Below are 19,222 nucleotides of genomic sequence, written 5' to 3' on the forward strand. Positions count from 1 at the left end.
TGCCCGAAATATCATCATCCACTAAGAAAGAAAAAGGGCGTGGTAATGTAGAATGTTTATATACATCGCACACTAAGGGCAAGGTTTGACCTCCATCTAAAATAGGTTTGCATTAGAAGCGAATAAACTGCTCATCCAGTGACATGTAAGTTTAATATTTAGGGGATTTCCATTTAGACCTTAAATTAAACGCCATGAAAGCCCAGGTGCTGGGCTGGCAGATTACATGGGACAAGCTGAGATGAGGATTTGCTGCCTGACCGACCTGACAGACAAAATTACAGGGAATGCCATTCTTCCCTCAGAAGTTTGCATCTTCTAAGATTGCATTCGGATTTGCTTGAATGAATATGATGCTAAAATACTGGTCTTTTTCCTGATAGATGATTGATGCATTTAATAATATGTTTTCATTTTTGCATTTCATTTTCTTTTTAACTCTTTTTTATTAGGTTTTATCAAACAAGAAGACAATATGAGTGCACATTAGCATTAGGAGCACAATCAGTGGGGTTGCTGAAAGCAGAATAAACATTTGACAATGAATATCAGGATTGCAGTACTGAACTGAAATTGTTATGACACATAGGGCGATAGTCCAGTTGTGTTAGGGCCTTCACGATATTCAGGATTCAATGTTTATTCTTCCCATTTCCCCCATATTTTCTGAAACTTGCGGGGACACCCCCTTGTGGAGTAGATACATTGCTCCAGGGAGGCACACGTAGTCATTTCGTTGGACCATCGGTTTATGCTTATCTTGTCTGCAGAGCCCCAGGTGGCAGTCGTTGGCCTCTTTCCCACCCCTAGTGCCACTCCCAGGAATGCTTTTTTGTATTTGGTGAAATCAGTTTCTCCCCACACCCCCAATAAAATCAATTTGGGGTCTCTTGGAATCGGGGGAACTCATTAATCTGGGGAGACGAGTGAGACACGTGGTCCAAAATTCCTGTAGCACCCCTCATTCCCAGATCATGTGGAAGAAGGTGCCCTCTGCTCTTTTACATCGGAGACATTTGCTGTCCTCAGTCCCCCACCATTTAGCCATCATTGTTCTGGAGCAATATGACCTGTGCAGTAGTCGCAGCTGTATCAGTCTAAGCTTGGCATTTATGCCTATTTCTCGGGGAGACATCAGTGCCTCCACCCATTCTTCTGCTTCCAATGCACCCAGGTCTTGTTCCCATTTCCCTCTGAGGCCAGTGAGTTCCTTAGTGCCAAAGGAGTTGATTGCTTGGTAGAGGTTGGAGGTAACTTTAGAGGGAATGCGGTCCAGGAGGACATTTGTCTCAAGGGGGAACAGGCTGGTATGTCGGTAAGGCACCGGAATTGTGCGTTGATAGCGTGTGTAAGCTGTGTATGTCTAAATCGGTCCATGGGTAGCAATCCGTGTTTCATTGCCAGGGTTTCAAAATCTATCATTCGGCCCTCATGTATATCTGCCAGTGTGGATATCCCTTTCCTCTCCAAGGTTCCAAAGTGTCCCATCTTCTGAATTTCGGGGAGGTGTGTGTTATGCCATAGGGGTTGGATCAGAGTTGATTTGCCATCCCAACCGAAGTGTCTATGTAGCTCGTACCAGACGCGGCGGGTATGGAGTGACCCTCTTGGGACACCTCTTAGACACCTGTTATCGTCATATAGTATACAGAGCGTGGGGGAAGGAGAGCGGTATCTCTCATTTCGACCCGGGTATTTGGGAGCCTTGGGTCCCCATGTAGCCACTAGTTTACTGCTCCTGCCTGTGCGGCCCAATAGTACATGCAGATTTTTGGCAGTCCTATACCACCGTCCCACACTGAGTGTTGGAGCATTTTAAGCACGATGCAAGGTTGCTTCCCTCCCCAGAGTAATGTGCGTAGAGTCTTATCAATGTCTGTGAGTGTTTTGGCAGGGAGAGGGAGTGGGGCATTTTGGAGGACATAAAGGAGTCTTGGTAGTCTCAACATTTTGAACAGAGCTGCCCTCCTGAGTAGTGATAGTGGGAGAGATTACCAGTGTGAAGCGTCGTTCCCTAACTTTTGCACTACCGGTTGCAGGTTTAGCTTGAGGAATTCGTCCAGCGTCGCACTGACCCATATACCCAAGTAGGTGAAGCCCAGTAGCGAAACGGGGTATGGACAGGGTTCTGGAATCACTTCATCCCCCCACCTCCTTGAACAGGGAAGTAGATTGTTTTTTGTGTGTTTACGCAGAGTCCCCAAAAGTGTTGGTATGCCTCTAGGGTTCTGGTCACAATCTGGCAGGAGATCACTGGTTTACTAAGGTATATAGGGATATGGTCTGCGAACAATGAGACGCATTCTGCGCCTCATTTTGGCCAGACAAACCCAGTCCATTGCATATCAGCTCTGAGCCTAATCGCAAGGGGTTCGATCGCAAGCAGGAATAACAGAGGCGAGAAAGGGCAGCCCTGTCTGGTCCCCCTGCCCAACTGGAACATCTTAGATGATTTCCCGTTAACACGTACAGATGCTTCGGGAGGACGTAGAAGAGATTAACCCATGACATAAAATTCTGTCCAAATCCCATACATCTCATGATTTCCCATAGGGCGTCCCACCCCACCGAGTCAAAGGCCTTCTCGAAGTTGACCAAAAGGAGGGCCAGCATGTCCGGGCTTTCAGCTGCACGATCTAGGGCAATCAGGACCCTGCAGAGATTCATTCTTGTGGATTTCCCCGACATAAATCCGCACTGATCTGGGTGGATTAAAGATTTGATTACTCTGAGCATTCTATTGGCTAAGGCTCTGACTAATATTTTGGCTCCCCCATTAATTAATGATATAGGCCTATACGAGGCACAGCGTTCTGGGGGTATTCCCGCTTTGGGAATTACCACAATACATGTTCTCCGGAGGTCCAGGGGAAGGCTGCCCAGCTCCCTGCAGCGGAGGAACATGCAGTACATGTGTCCCGTTGTTGTCTCGCCCAGCCTTTTCCATAACTCTACCGGAAAACCATTCGGGCTAGGAGTCGTCCCTGTCTGCAGCTGTGACAAAGCTTACCCCACTTCTTCTTCGGTAATGTCGGTGTCCAGCCATTCTATCTGTGGCCTAGCGAGCTGTGGGATCGTGATCGAGTCTAGGAAGTTCGGGGCATTTGATATGTGTTCCCTTGCTGGAGGGAAGTATAATTGCTCTTAGTAGTTAGCAAAAGCCTCTGCGGTCTCCGTGTCATCTGTTAACATTTTCCCATCCCTGACTTGGAAGGCCCTTACTTGCCCCTTGGTCTGTTCCCGCCGTTCTAACCAGGCAAGGGTTTTGCTTGCTTTGTCCCCTCGTTCATATATCTGGCTCTGGACAAACCAGTGGGCGGTCCGGGCGTTATCTAGGGCAGTGTCCTTCAAGATCTCTTTGGCCGTTACTAGTGCCTCATGCACCGCCCGAGTCCCTTCTTCTAGCAGTTGTTCCTCCCGCCTGACCACCTGGGCCTCTGCTTCAGTGATTCTCACAATGTGCTGCTTACGATGGGCAGCCACAAAGGATATTGCTTCCCCTCTTAGGACTGTTTTATATGCTTCCCATCTTACAATCGGACAGTCTACCGACTTTTCATTTAGGTCAAAGTATTCCAACGTCTTATTAGAGAATCTTTCCATTATCTCTGGTACCCCCAGATAATGGTGGGGTTCCCACTTGTGATGTGCACCCTTTAGTTTAACCAGTAGTGAGAGTGGTCTGATATCCCCCTTGCCAGGAATTCTGCAGACCGTAACCAATGAGCCATATTCTGGGGGGTAAACACATAGTCGAGTCTAGAGAAAGACCTATGTGCAGAATGAGTAGCCTCTGATGCGTGTATTGCCCTCCACGTGTCTGATAGCCCCATCGCTTCAATATAGGTGCACAGTTTGGTTGGGATGTCTACAGCCCTGTTGCCCCTGTATGATCTATCATAAGCAGTCTCCATGACCTCATTGAAGTCCCTACCTATTATCCACAAGTCCACTTGTTCCTCTATCATTATGGTTTGCAGCTCATTGAAGAGTTCCGCCGTCAGCATGGGTGGTGCATACACTGCTATGAGGCCCCAGTTCTCTCCCCACATATCCCCAAGTACCACCACAAACCTGCTCCTAGGGTCTGCTCTGACTTTTCTGGCCTTGAATGGGACCCGTTTATGCAGAAGGATCATGACACCCCTGGAGCCTCTAGAGAATCCTGCTAGATATGTATGTGGGTAGTTGGACTTCTTGAAGAACCCGCAGTTGGTGCCTATTAGTGGGTTTCTGTAATGAAGGCAACATCTGGGGATTGTCGATTAAGATATTGGGAGTACCAGTTTTCGTTTTATACCCGACCCCAAGCCATTTACATTCCAGGTCAGCAGGGAGATCTGCCCCATCTGTGTCACCTCTGCGTGTCTCCCATCATGGGGTTATTTTGAGGGACATGGTGTGTCATTAGAATCTTGACCCTGTTAGGTGCCTTGAGGAACCCCTGGTCCCGGTGTCCGTTACCTGTCCCCCTGCTGCTGCTTCGCTTTTATGCATTTCCGATTCGAACCTTTGAACCCTTAACTGTAAAACGTAGACTGGAGCAGTGTGAGTGTATGAACCGTTGGGAGCAAAATTCACACACAGTTTGTGCAGAATGTGGGCTCCTGTCACCCAAACCAATCGAACTCCCCAAACCCCCACCCTGTACTTCCTCCCAACCCGAAGCACCTGTAACCCGAACCAAGCGCCAACAGGTTGTGTAACATTAACATAAACCATTATAGGGCAGTAGCCCTGACTGAAGTGGTGTAGTTCACCTCATGAAGGCAGCGGCCGCTGGTGTGGAGCCCCCAGTTGATTGCGTGGGATCCCATATGTCAGAGTGTGGCTTTGTTCACCCAATTTCCGTAGTAGTCTCTCCAGGGTGCGATGCTGCCGCAGGTTCTGAGCTCGGGGAGGTTGAGCGGGTTGCGGTGAGTTTGCTCCTAGGTTTACATCCAGGTGGTCCTGATGGCGATCGGCGGGGTCCGGTCTCTTTAAGAACTTCAGTTTCCAGCCAGTCCCATGCCTCTTTGGGTGTGTAGAACAGGTGTGTGGTGTCCTCGTGGTGCACTTTCAGTAGTGCCGGCAAGAAGAGTGCATATTTGATTGACAGTGATTGCAGCTTTTTCTTAACCGAATCGAAGGACTGGCAAGCTTTCTGGACCTCCTTGGTGTAATCTGGGTAAAGCCCAATGTGATGTCTGTTGTAGGTGATCTGGCACTGGGCGCGGGATGATTGTTCTTGGTGGGGCTCCAGGGGTAGGGCGTCCAGTAGGGACTCTGTTCGCCTGCTCGATAGAGAAAAACTTAGTGAGTTTTTTGGGAGCAAAAATGTGGGCAAGCCAGTCTTTGAGGAAGAGTTCAGCACTATGGCCCTCTTCTTTCTCTGGGATCCCGAGAATCCTCAGGTTGTTGCGCCGCGCCCCCTCACTGTCTTCCGCATGATATTCAAGTTGGTCGACCCTTTTAGAGATTGATACCAGCTGCTTTTCCATCTGACGGACCGTGTCTTCTGTGTCCGATATTCTTTGTTCCGACTCTAGTCGACAGGTTGTGTAGGTCCTGGCGGAGGAAGGACACTTCCGTGGACAGACCACCTATTTTCAGTTCTAGAGATGACCTCGAGTCCCCATTCGCCCTCATGATGTCGGTGAGTGAAATAGGAGGGTCTTGGACTTGGTCCCCGGGATCTTCGCTGCCAGGGGCTTGCGTTGTGTGTCTATGGGGGCCCCCAACAGTGAAGAGGTCCTTTTTGCTGTGTAAGACCTGTCTTTTGGCCTTCTCCTTGCCCATTGTGCTTTGTGGGTGGTCTGGGAGGGACGGTCGGTGCAGGTGCCTGCTTCAGTCCCCTAGTGAGTCCGGCTTTTCGAGAGCAACGCAGATGTCGGAGTTTTATGGGTGCCGATAGGGCGATGACAAGGAGCTGGATGTGTGGTCACTCGGGTCTTTGTAAGTTGTCCTCCGGTTAGCACCAAGGGCGGGTCGCATACCCAGAGTCCGTTCACGCCTTGTTGAGTCAGCGTTGTTCCCTGTGTGGTTTGGTGCAGTTTGGGAAGTCCCCGGTGCTTACAGGGGTTTGTCGTTCACAGTGGGCGCCTATGTGTCTGTGAGATGGTGCCCGTGGATGTACAGTTAGTGTTACAGAGGGTTTTTAACACTGGTTGCAGGTGGTGCACAGGCCTCTCACTCCTTGGTGAATCCCATGGCGTACCGGACTCTCATCGGAGTCGCAGTGCTCGGTCTAGGTTGCAGGAGTCTTGGTCATGCGTGGCAGGCCTCCCCCATGCAGGGCTACATCCCGTGTTCTCATACACTATGCCTTGTTGCGGTGGCGGTGCAGGGGTGCCAAGGTGTGCTACCCGGGCGAGTGACTCTTGTTCTCTTAGCTCGGAGGATGGGGGGGGTTCCACTCACCTTTGTCTCCACAGGATGGTCTCTCGGGTATTACGGCTGTTGTTGCTTCAGTCCCAGGGGGGGTCCCGGCAGCTAGACTATCTGCACAGGATGCAGCTATGTCCTCCGCTCCCTACTGCACCGAAGGCTCCATACAGTTTATCTCACCCAATCACCTTGTGGAAGCCGGGTGGGAAAGCTGTGGCCCCAAGCGTCAGGCTCAAGAAGGATATAGCCCAGTGTTGCCCCCAGCGTGGGCCGGGCGTTGTTTGACGGTCCCGATCGTATTATGGTACAGGCTGCTCCGGCAAGGCTCTGAAGGGGTGTGCAGTCAACGTGGCACCATATCTCACGGTGGGGCGGGCCTCCGTTTGCTGCGGTTCAGGCGTGAATGCGATCCCAGGGCCCATTGCCTGTAGGTTCGTGGACACCTGGATATGGCGCATAGTGCTCCAGTCTCCTGTGTGGGGTCACTCCACTACCATGAGGCGCAGGTGCTTTTGCCAGAGGGCCGTGTGACGGCTGGGCGGTCACGGAGCTCCAGAGGCTCGAGGGCCGTTGGTGCAATGTGGTCCGGGGTGCTGCTAGCGCCACGGCGCTGTGTCTTCAACACGGCTTAACTTGTACCCGCCTCCCGTACAGGCGGAGGGGGCAGGGCCTATGTCTTAGTGGCCACGGAGGTACTGTCTTCTTACTTTCACGGCCCCAGCTTGTCTTGTAGCGCCGGCGGTAGCATCAGCTGAGATGTGCTCACGGGGGGGGGGGGGGGGGCGGGGGTGTCGGCTGCTCGCCTTTGGATTTCATTTTAGTTAGGTTTTTCTGATACCTGATTATGGTTAAATTTAGTTTGGGAATTTAAGTTCAACAAATTTCTTTGAACTTGGTGTTGAAACATGGATAAGGCTTTGGGCCTTTCTTAAAGAGAATTGTGAGTTATGCCCAATGTGTGGATGAACAGTGCGTTTTGGCCTTTTAAGTGATTATAAATATTGATTTGTTGGAACATTTTAGTGAGAGAACATTGAGGGTTTTTATATTTGTGAAATAAATGCATTATTTTATACAACATAGTAATTTCTGGTAGGTATGTGGATACATTAATGTGAAAGCGTTATGTAATGCAATATGCCTCTTTCAATGGTGCTTTTGTTTTGTTTTCTTCTCCATCTCTTTATAAATATGTGCTATTGTGAACGTGTTGCAGAGCCAACGAGTATATTGAGAGGTAACACCTTACCTCGTAAGGTGTATGGGTTGTATTTGTATGTGCCTGTGTACATAGGCTGGGGAGGGACACATGCTTTGAGCCACCATGAGGTGGACAAACCCAATCCATTGTAGCATAGCAAAACTGAGTAGTAATCAGACAAGAAGAGACGTCTTCTGGGCTCTGAACCAGCGTCCGACTGCTGCCCTGTTGCGTGAAAAAGGTACTAGATCCTAAGGGCCAGCTAAGTTGGAAGCGGGGGGCTTTCTCCTCCACAGTAGAGTTAGCGCCCTCAGTTTAGCTTCAGGGTCCTTTTATAGAACGCACAGCAATTGGCTTTTCAACGTGGGGCGTGATGAGCCTCCAGCACCCATCTGTTTTTTCTTGTGCTTGAGTAATGCACCTCAACCTGTGTTGGCTCACAGCACAGATAAACGTGCTACACCATGCAAAGTCAGCGCGGTTCGCCTTTGTTAATCAAGTCTTTTTTCTTCCTTCCGTGAAGAGTGACATTTTTTTTTAGATGGCATTCAACTTGTAAATTCTTTACAAATAACAAATTCATTAAAAAAGACACTTTAAGATAAACGGCTGAGAGAGATGCTGTCCCGATGTTAGCTGCTAGGAAAGGTACCATTTAGATACATCTCCACTGTACTTCAGCTGAGGGAGTCTGTAATACAATTTGATAGATTTATACTTCCTAGTACATTTTGAAACCGTAAAGCAGGAACCAACACCTGTGATTAAACTGTTCACACTATCAGTGCTTCAACATCAGTAATGTGCGCAAAAACAGGTCCTCTATCCGCTGGAATTGATGCACCAGAAGGGCCTTTAGACATGTTGGCTGATGGAGTTTATCGGTTGATGGAGCTTTCCTTCTTTCACCCTGCACTGTGACGTCAAGGCGCTGCTGCATTCTGCAGCCTTAAAGCGCCTGATACTTTTCCTGCTGCATTAACTGGGATCCAGGGTAATCCTGGGATTGTACATTGAAATTGCGCACGGTGGTGCTCTGTCTCTTTGAAATCTAAATACTATATGCATTTTACTTTGTACATAATTGCCTGCTTTCCGATCCCGGAATCTGCTTCCTACGGCCTGTTTTTTACAGCTATACCTGATGGATGTTTCATTTGAAACTGCACTGCCACTGTGCGTTTGACCTTGCAACATGTCCGTTTGAAGATCTTTGTCAGTCTCATCTATTGTGCCTGGCCCGGCTCCCCCTCCCATTGGTTTCCCCTGGCTTGATCAGCCAATTGTAGCAACCGGGAGACGGGAGCTGGCCCATTCAAACAAGGCCCACAACGAAGGCCTCTGTCTGCTACCAGGACGCTACGTGGCTCATTCTTGCGTCCCATCCTCCAGGATGCTGCAAACTCATTCTTTATTCCACTTCCTTCACTTTGTGTTAGTTCCCTCCTTTAGACTACCCCTACCCTCTTTTGACTTAACTTTCCTTCTCTGCTTGTTCTCCCCTGTTTATGTTCTCAAATGCATTGCGTTTTTGCAACCACCACTACCGCCTGAATCCAACTGTAATTTTCAAACCTTGCTTTTGCATTTTATTTTGAAAGTCAAATTTAGCTGTGCTTTTGCATTTTTGCTTTACGTTTAAACTAGCTGTGTTCTTGTGCGGACTTGCTGTACCCTCTGCTTGAATTCACTGTTTCTCTGTAACCTGCTGGCCCAGTGACTGTTCCATACTGCTGTACTTGTTCTACTCTTCCTGCTGCCCCTCTCTCTACGCACCCATGGCATTTTCTGTTTCTCCTATCTTCTCCAACTGCTTCTCCATCAACTATCATTCCCTTCCCACTAAGTCTGGTAGGAAGAAATTTATAAAGAATATCTTGGCCACCAACCCTGGTCTCCCCATGGCTGCTACCTATTCCAGCGCTTGCGCCAGACAGACCCTCACCGACATCCTCTTTTACGTTCCTTCGCCAAATCTATGGACTCTTCATATGATCTCTGTCCTCTCTCCTCTTCTCCCATTAATGGTGGCACCCTCTGGGAAGCCCTCTAAGGTCATCATTAATGTCTACCTAAGTGGCACCATCATGGTACAAGGCCCTTAGGCCAATCTCCTTCACTTTAATAGGTGCTTCCCTTGCCTCATCAATTTCCTTTCATCTCCTGCTGTCCCCTCCTTCCCCCCATTGGCTACCTTGCCCTCTCTTCCCTTCTCTTCTGCCCCTCCTGGGGCTTTCCTCACCTCGGCAGGGCGTACCTCTGATTTGTACCACTCCCCGGAAAGCCTTTCAGGCTGGCAACCTTCTTCATCTTGTTACTTTCAATTCTCGCTCTGCTGTCAAACACTCCTCTGACATCTGCCACCTCCTGGAAGAATTTGACCTCGATGTCCTCGGTTTTACCAAGACATGGTTCACGGCCAGCTCTGTCACAAGCTTTGAAACTCTTCCCTGAGGGCTACAAGATTCTCTCCGTACCCAAATCCACCCGGTCTGGAGGCAGTGTAGCCTTGATCTTTCCTGAGTGCATCCCTGCCTCTTTCTTTCCCACGCAGACACACTACTCTTTCAAATGCCTTGTCTACAGGCTTCTCTCTGTCCCAGCTACTCTCTTACCGTGGCCACTCTGTACGGGCCCCCTGGTGAGATCACCTTAATTCACTCGGAGTGGGCGGCCCTCTCCTCTTCACTCCTGGCCTTAACCACTCAACTCCTCCTTCTTGGTGACCTCAATAGCCATCTAGATTCTCCTTTCCTCCTCTGTACTCTTCTGTGACCTCTGTGATTCCCTCTCCCTTTCTATCCTCCCCTCTGGCCCGATTCACTCTGCAGGGCACACACTTTTTTTTTCCACTTAGTTTTTATTGAACATTTCATCAAACAATAAATCAGACAGTCTGCAACTGACAATAACCAAGTGTAAAACACAATAAAAGTAAAAGCAAAACATACCCGTCCCCTCCTCCTACCCCCGCCACAACCCAAACCCACCCCCGCCAAGAGCTACCTGGTTTACATAGAGCAAAGAGTACACAAGGAATAGAGTTAGGACACAATATACATTGAGACTTTTCCACACAACCTTGATGTCTTAGGGTCCCAGTGGGACGTGCGAGGGCTAGTGGACTGCCAGCAAACGAACCACACTCCCCTAGCTGCAAACTTCCCCCCACATCCAAACTTATTACAATTTCAAGGCGTTGCATTCCGCACGTAACAAAACAGTACATTCCTGTAGAAAAGAAGACATGTTATAATTAATTATGGCTGACAGTTTCTCATACGTAAAAATTGACAATAACTTATTGAGCCACTCCGCCTTAGAAGGGGCACGGGGACTTTTCCAATTTTGGCCACGGCCATTCTCCCCGCCTTTACCATACCCCTCTCCACCCTAGTGTCGGGAACAGACTCGCTATCGGGCAAGGGAGTACCCAGAAGGATCTCCAAGGGGTGAAGAGAAGGGCACTATCCCAGAATGCTCTTGATCCAGCTAAGCAGTTCCGCCCAGAAGACCTCAATGACCGGGCAATCGCACCACATGTGGAACCAAGTACCACGGAGAGAGCATTCCCTGGGACACATTGGAGATACCTTGGCAAACATCCTAGATAAGGTAACAGGCGGTCGGTGCTAGGAGTGGAGAATCTTAAAATTATGCTCCATAGCAGCTGTATACAACCCCCCCAAAGATAGATTTGAAGACTCCCTACCATGTGCGATCATCGAGGGTTATGCCCAATCTCTCCTCCCAGATACGCTTGAACGGTTGTCTACCCTCTAGGTTAGCTGTAACCAGCACGTTGTATATCTTAGAGAGAGATCTTTTTCTGGACTTGGCATCCACCAAAACATTTTCAAAGGGGGTTAAAGGACGGGTCAAGTAAGCCCGCCATCCAGCCTGGGTAAGGATACCATTAAGCCGCAGGTAATCGAAGATGGAAAGCAGTTTCTCAAGCAACACCTCCGACAACTGGCCAAACTCAATAAACTCGCCAAGGTGAACTCCATGCCCCCTGATCAGACCAGGATTGAGTTTCTCGGAAACCTCTGGATCCTATATTGAGTGGGGGGCCCCATAGAGAAGAGAGGGCTTATTGTCTCTAGTGGGCTTCCAGGCCGCCCACAGAACAGACAAAATTGGGTGTGATTTAGCCACTGCTGGGAGGGATCGTGGAGGAGACCAAAGTAAATCCCTGACTTTGTAAGGATGGACCTAAACATCTTCCACATATGTCCAGTACGTCCTAAGGTCGTCCCTCAGATGTTCTAGCATCACCCGCATCTGGGCTGCCTTATAGTACAGTTTAAAATCAGGGGGACCAAACCCACCTTGAGACTTTGGGAGGGTCAGGGTGGAATATTTCACTCTTGCCCTCTTGCCACTCCAAACAAAACGCAGTAGACGGGATAGTAGTGAATCAAAAAAGGAGTCGGGGACAATGCAAGGAAGGGACGAAAAAAGATAGGAGTCGGGGAGCACATTCATTTTAATCGAAACCATGCGCCCAAACCAAGAGAGAGTGAGAGGAGCCCACCTTCTCAGATCCTTAAAGATCCCAGCCAGGAGGGGTGGATAATTTAGCTCAAACAATTTGTTTAAATCTCTAGGGATGTTAGTGCCAAGATACCTAGTTGCTTCCCGCTCTACTCTCATCCCAAGTCCCTCTGATCTACCACTGATCTCTCGGTCCAGCCTGCCCATCGGCATAATACATGACTTGGATGCTTTAATCCTAAACCCCGAAAAACGCCCCAAAGAGGCGGATCAAGCCTAGCAAGTGCGGGAGGGATTTGTGAAGCCTGGTGAGGTATGCTAGAATATCATCTGCGAAAAGGGATAGTTTGAATTTGCAGTCCCCACATCGCACCCCAGAGACACCACTATCAGTTCCGAAAGCAATGGCAAAGGGCTCCATTGCCAGAGCATACAAAAGAGGGGAGAGAGGGCACCCCTGACGGGTACCTCTGGAGAGCGAAAAATCGGCCAAAGTACATCCGTTCACCAGTACCCGTGCTAGGGAGCCATTGTACAAGGCCGCGACCAACCCGCAGAATTTGTCACCCAGGCCCATTTTACGAAGCACCTTAACCATATAAGGCCATTCGACGCGGGCGATAGGCCTTTTCAGAATCCAACGAAAGGAGGCCAGCCTCTGAGACCCGCTTAGACACCTCATAGAAAAGGCCCAGGGTTCTCCTTACGTTGTCAGAGCCTTGACGCCCGGGGATTAAGCCTACTTGATCACCATGGACTAGAGAGGGGAGAAGTTTAGACAATCTATTCGCCAGCAGTTTAGCCAATATTTTAACATCTACGTTAAGAAGAGAGATGGGCCTAGAAGACTGACAAAGCGATGGATCCTTCCCCTCCTTAGGGGGTACCACAATAAGGGCAGACATCATGGTATCGAGGAGGGAGCCAGATTCCAGGGCCACATTGTACACCTTAGACAAGAAGGGGGCCAACGTGGAACGGAAGGTCTTATAGAATCGAACCGAGAAACCATCATCTCCTGGAGCAGTACCACTCTTCAGGGACGCAATAGTATCAATTATTTCCTGAGACGAGATAGGGTGGTCTAGAGATTCCGAGGACTCCCGAGCGAGACGGGGGACAGGGATGGAGTCCAGGAACCGGTCCACATCCGTGCCATCCCCACGATATTCTGAAGCATAGAGACCCTCATAATACTTCCTAAACTGCTCCGCAATTTGGCTATCATGCAGAATTTTCTCCCCCGCCCGACCGGTGACCCAATTAACTCTCCCTATATTACGCAACTCTCACAGCCTCCAGGCTAAAATCTTGTCTGCTTTTTCCCCTCTCTCCATGTATCGTTGTTTTAAGAACGCAAGCTTTCTCTCAGTTTGGCCTACAAGGAGGGCGGATAGTTTCACCCCGAGGCTCTGAAGCGCTTCACGCTGACCTGGGGCAATCTGGGTTTTCAATTTACCCCCCAGCTGGATGGCGACGATTTGCTCCCTCAACTTAGACTCCTCTCTCGCCCTCTCCCTCTTTCTCCTAGCTCCCATTTCAATCAACGTACCTCTAACCGTGGCCTTAAATGCTTCCCAAACAATTCTAGACTCCACCTCCCCCGTGTCGTTAAGGCTAAATAATTCCTCAATAGAAGTCAGTAGGGACTGCCTCAGCTCCTTATCTATTAGCAACAAGTCATTGCATATCCACCTTGACTTACTCTGGGCAGGGGAAGGGATTCCCAAATTGACTCGAACTAGGTCGTGATCGGACCATGGGACAATCTCAACCCCGAAATCGGACACGCAATCCCTAATCGCAGAATCCACCAGAAGATAATCCAATCCTCGAAGGATTGATGCACCGTGGAGTAAAACGTAAAAAGGGATTTGCGGTTGCCCCAAGCAGGGTGCGTATCCTCGAGGCCCAGCTCACCATTAATCCGATTGAATGAGTCTGCCATCCTCAATTGGGATCTGAGGTCGGGGCAAGGTTTGGGGGATCTCCTGTCGTTCTCCGGACACAAAACCATGTTAAAGTCCCCCCCCAACGATTAACGCACCTTCAGCAAATCCTCTGACCTTCTCCCGCATCCCTTCGCAAAAAACATCTTACCCTTCATTCGTGGCATACACACCCACAAAAGTGAAAAGTCGGCCTTTCAGCTCTCCCTTAACCATAATATAACGCCCTTCAGGGTCAGCTTTGTGGGCTTTGGGGGAGAAGTGAGCATTCTGAGAAATCAAAATGGCGACCCTGTGTTTTTTTGCCACATAAGAGGCATGAAACACTTGCTGGACAGCCCTAGATCTGAGCGCGGGCTCCCTCCCCTTGGCCCAATGGGACTCCTGTAGGAAAAGAAAGTGAAGTTTCAGTCTAACAAATTCCCTCAACAGCAAAGATCTCTTAGTCGGAAAGTTCAGACCCCGCACATTTAAGGACCCCACCGACATCAGCTGCAAAGAGTCACCCATAAGCAAAGCCAAAAAGATCTTCTGCCGCCACAGGGGAGGCTATTGAGAGTTCCCAACCCCTTGACCTCAGTGCACATGTGAAGCCCAAATAAGAGCATATGTGACCCTTTAAACCAGGTAGACCCAAGTGCAAAAAACGACCCACCCCAACCCCTAAATAAATACCCACTTCGAATCTCCACCCACTCCACCCTTCCCCACCAAAACGAACCCCATCCACCCCCCACCCAACCTACCCCTGAGCGCCTGGAACGGACGCAACATCCAATTGCCGCACCACCAGGCCGCCAAGGATTGCCTCCACTTGGGCGAATTACGACAAGAGAAACCTGAAATTCTGGGCCCCTCCCTACTTCATAAACACAACTCAGCAGTTCAAACTCCAGAACCCCCACCAAGAAAGCATAGCCCTGTAGGCCGAACCTACGAAGGTCTCAACATTCCTGCACAAGGTCAGATAGCCAACCATAAGGTCCCAGGGCACTCAAGCATGCATTAGAAGCAGGACCCTCCACGTCAAGGGCACATCGCCGACTGCTCCGGGGAGGGCGGCGCCACCTTTCTGTACTTCCTGTGCCCCCGGACGCGGAGCCGACCTGTTGCGTCCGAGGGTCCCCTCTGACTCCCCTCCTTCCTGGCACCCAACTCCGGACCTGAGGATGAGGCCCCAACAATTCGCTAGTCACTTTCTGAATCTCAGTCTCTGTAGTTAGGGAGTACTTATAGCCATCCAACTCCAACGTAAGTGAGAACGGGTGCGCCCACCTATAGCACACTCCCTTAGTCTGGAGCCACCTTGTCAGAGGGCCACACAGTCTCTGGCGGGGGAGGGTGAGCGCAGAAAGGTCCTGGTAGATCGATATTTTAGCACCCTCCCATTCGAAAGGGCCCTTCCGACGTGCCAGCTCCAGAATCTTCGACTTCTCTACATAGTAATGAAATTTGACCAGAACGGATCTCGGTCCTCCCGCACGACCTCCCGATCTGTGGGCTCTGTCAACTGTGGGCTCGCTGGTATTCTCTCCGTCGAAGAGCTTACTTATGATTGACTTGACTCTCACTGTAATGTCCATCTGGGTCTCCCCCTCCCGCTCCGGAATACCCAGAAACCTGAGGTTGGATCGCCGTTCCCTATTTTCCCAAGTCATCAAGCTTAAGAGCGACCTTCTCTCGCCTCTCCAACTCCGCCAGGCGCATGTCAAACTGAGTTTCGAATAGATCTCCCGAGGTCTGATTGGCCTTTAGGGATTGGACCCGGTCCTCGACAGCGTCCACCTTTTTATCTAGAGAGTCTAGCCGCCTACCAATATCAGCCCTGAAGCCGCGTATCTCCTCCAACAGGGCAGCCATGTTCTGTCTCATGGACTGAGCCTCTGCTGTCTCCGATAGACATGCTGCCTGCATACTGGTCCCCCCTGGCGCCTGTCCAGGGGCACAATGATACTTCTGCAGAGATTGCACCCAGTCCATCCAAGAACCAGAGAGGCGCGAACCACCTGAGATGTTCCAGAGGCAGGCACCAGGAGATCCCCACTCAGAGCCCTCCCGCAACACTGCTGCACCACTACACAGGCGACCAAGGCCTCCCAGCAATCCAGTCGCTGCTCAGATCCTTGCACTCTAGGTTAACATCAGGTGGGCCACAACTGCAAGCTAGTTCCAGGAGATCCAGCAGTAAAAGCTCATGCACAAGCCCCACCAGCAAAATCCACTGGCCCGGCCCACTCCAGACCAGACCTCCCTGGTCTGCCTCTGGGTGCCTTCTGCGCGATGGACGGCAGCGAGGACATACACCGTCACTGGAGCCCCACCACCAGCGAGCGGGAACTCCTGACAGTGCCACCCAGATGCCCGATGACCACCCGTAAATGCGGGGCAAAAGCCGGGCCAGTAGGGTCCCACACGTGATTCCTCTGCGGTTCAGGTGCCACTGCACACAGTGGGGCTGCCAGAGAAATAGATCACAGTCCTCCTACCGCACCTCGAGTTACAGGGGACACTTGACCCAGCCCTATCACACTACTGTCCCAACAAACCGTCCGATCTTCAGGGAAAGTCCAAAGAAGGCCTGCTCAAGGCAACGTAGACAGGCGAGCTGCAGGCGGGCTGCCGGCCCCCGCCAGAATCTGCACGGGCCGCCCCGGCCCAGGAAAGGTCCAATATGTGGGGGCTAACTGGCCCTCCGGGAACAGGAGGGCACCACCACCACGGCCTGCACGTACCTGGATTGCCACGCCAATGGGTCAGCTCCGTGGGGCGGGTCAGCGGGCCCCTCCAGGCACATGGGATCCGACACCCGTGATCCAGCTAATAGTGCTGTCAGGCCCGACAGGGCCGCTCCAGGCTCCTTATTCGCAGCCCACACAGGGACCACGACCATCCCGCCAAAGCTCTTCACGGCGGGGGATGAGGCCACGGCCCAGTCTTCTGCCCCTCCCCCTCCGACAGGCAGCCAGAGGCCACGCGGTTCCCACAGCCGGGCGATCTTGCACTCCACTACCGCTCGCTGCTAGATGGCGGCCGAACTCGGGCTCGGAGGAGCCCACCAGCACCGCGGGCACGGTCCCCCAATGCACACCATCTTCAGCACACTCTGGGGGAGGTCAGACCTCGACTTCCATGGGGTTGGGAGGTGCCCAAACCGTCAAATTCCGCACCCAAGGGAGGAGATCAGCCGAGACCCGTCAACACATCTCGGCGCACCCTGGCGGCTCCCCAGGGCACACACTTGATGTCTAGATCTCCTCTGACCTCCCCCTCTCCATTCCTTTGACCACTCCTCTCTCCTGGAGCAATCACTCCCTCCTCTCCTCCCATCTCTCCCTCTACCCCCCTGGCCAAGCCAACCCCAACACTACCACCTACCTTATCGGACATCCGACCCATGAAGCGTGTATCAGTTGAGGCTTTCGTTGCCACCTTCTCCCCCCCACCCCCCACCTCTGTCTGACTCACATCCTTAAACAGCCCTGTCTATGCTCTACTCTTCCATTTCCGATACTCTTGATGCTTTGCCCCCTGTCGTGAGGATCCGTTTGAAGCCCAAAGCCAAGTGCAATTCTTGGTATGACTCTGACCTAGCTAAACATAAGTGTAGGGTGGCTGAGAGAAAATGGAGGGCTTCTTGTTCATCCTCTGACAAACTTGCCTGTCACCTGCTCCTAAGGCAATACAGCAAGAAGAGAGCCCACATCCAAGCCCGTGACTCTGCAGCATCTAACAACTTGGCCGAACTCTTTAATATCTGCAAAGAGCTGGCAAACCCTGCTGCATTCTACCTCTCCCGTTGCCTCCCATGGCCTTTGCACAGCCCTTACCTCTCATTTTATTCCTAAAACCCAAGACATCCTGTCAACCCTCCCATCCCCTCCCCCTCTTCTCCCCTCTACGTCTGTTAACTCTGGCCTTCCTATGGCCTCCCCCACCCTCTTTCTCGTCCTTTCCTCTTTTCTCCCCTGACGAGGTCTCTAGACAAGTCTGATCTATGAAAGTCTCGTCAAAACAGGTTTCTCCCTGTTCTTCCAAAACCATAAAGGACCACGTTGACACCCTCGCTCCTGCCCTGGCTGATTTCTGCAACCACTCTTTCACCTCGGGAGCCTTTCCTCCCCTCCTGAAGCACTCTCTTGTGCACCCTCTTCTCAAGAAGCCCACAGCTGACCCTTCTTGCCTGGCTAACTATCGCCCAATCTCCATCACTCCTTTTCTGGCCAAACTCCTGCAAAAGCTGGCCATCTCGCAGCTTAACCTTCATTCTGATTCTGTTGGTTGTCTTCATGACCATCAGTCTGGCTTTAGAGCATCCAGAAGCACCGAAACTGCTCTCCTGAACATCTGTGAAGATCTGCTCTCCAACCTTGATTCTAACATTCCCTCTGTCCTCATCCTAATCGATCTCTCTTCTGCCTTCGACACTGTCAACCATACCATCCTGCTCATCCGTCTCTGAGACAACCTGGGTATCACTAATCAGGCTCTGGCCTGACTGACCTCTTCCTCTCTGATCGACCCTCCCAGGTCCAACTTGTCATTCCTTTCATCTATCTCCAACTCTACTTGCAGTGTTCCCCAGGGTCCTAACTTCTCACCCTGGCTTTTCAACCAATACCTGGCAACTCTTGCCCACTGCATTGCCATTTTCTGCTCCAATTTTCAGTGCTATGCTGATGAAACTCAACTCATTTTCAGGCTTCCCTCGGCTACCTCTTCTCTTTCTCTCATCTCGGATTGCATATCTGCCATCCAGGATTGGTGTGCCGCCAACGATCTCTGCCTGAATGCCAGCAAGACGGAGATTCTCCTCATCGGCACACCTTCACCCTCCTTTCCTGTTACTCTTGGCCCAGCCTCCCTTGGCCCTCCTCCTACCCCCACCTGCAAGGCTAAGAACCTTGGGTCATCTTTGACTCCACACTTTCCTTCTCTGCCCACATCTCTGATGGCTCTAAAAAGTCAAACTTACAACTGCACCTCCTCAGAGGTACTCTGCCTTTCCTATCCTTCCCCCAGAAGCTCCCCAGAAGCTCGCTGTCTCTTGAGCCCTGGTTCTCTCTAGGTTGTATTATTGCAAATGCCTTTTTCTAAATCTACCTGCCTCTACTTTCAAAGAAACGAGCTGGGGGTAGATCTGTCTTTGGCTGGGTCCTCCCTCTGGATTATCCTCTCTGCCAATCTGAAACTTGTGGAGAACCATCTCCGG

The 19,222-nt window shown here is 50.9% G+C and overlaps 1 protein-coding gene across 4 annotated transcripts in view; it reads left to right on the top strand.

Annotated features, from left to right (window-relative positions):
* Nucleotides 1–19,222, top strand: part of BCAS3 (BCAS3 microtubule associated cell migration factor) — a 3,943,855-nt gene that overhangs the window by 256,502 nt on the left and 3,668,131 nt on the right. The window lies entirely within an intron of this gene.

Source organism: Ambystoma mexicanum, chromosome 9 (assembly GCF_040938575.1).
Source record: "Ambystoma mexicanum isolate Mex_15411 chromosome 9, UKY_AmexF1_1, whole genome shotgun sequence".
Lineage (NCBI taxonomy): Eukaryota > Metazoa > Chordata > Amphibia > Caudata > Ambystomatidae > Ambystoma > Ambystoma mexicanum.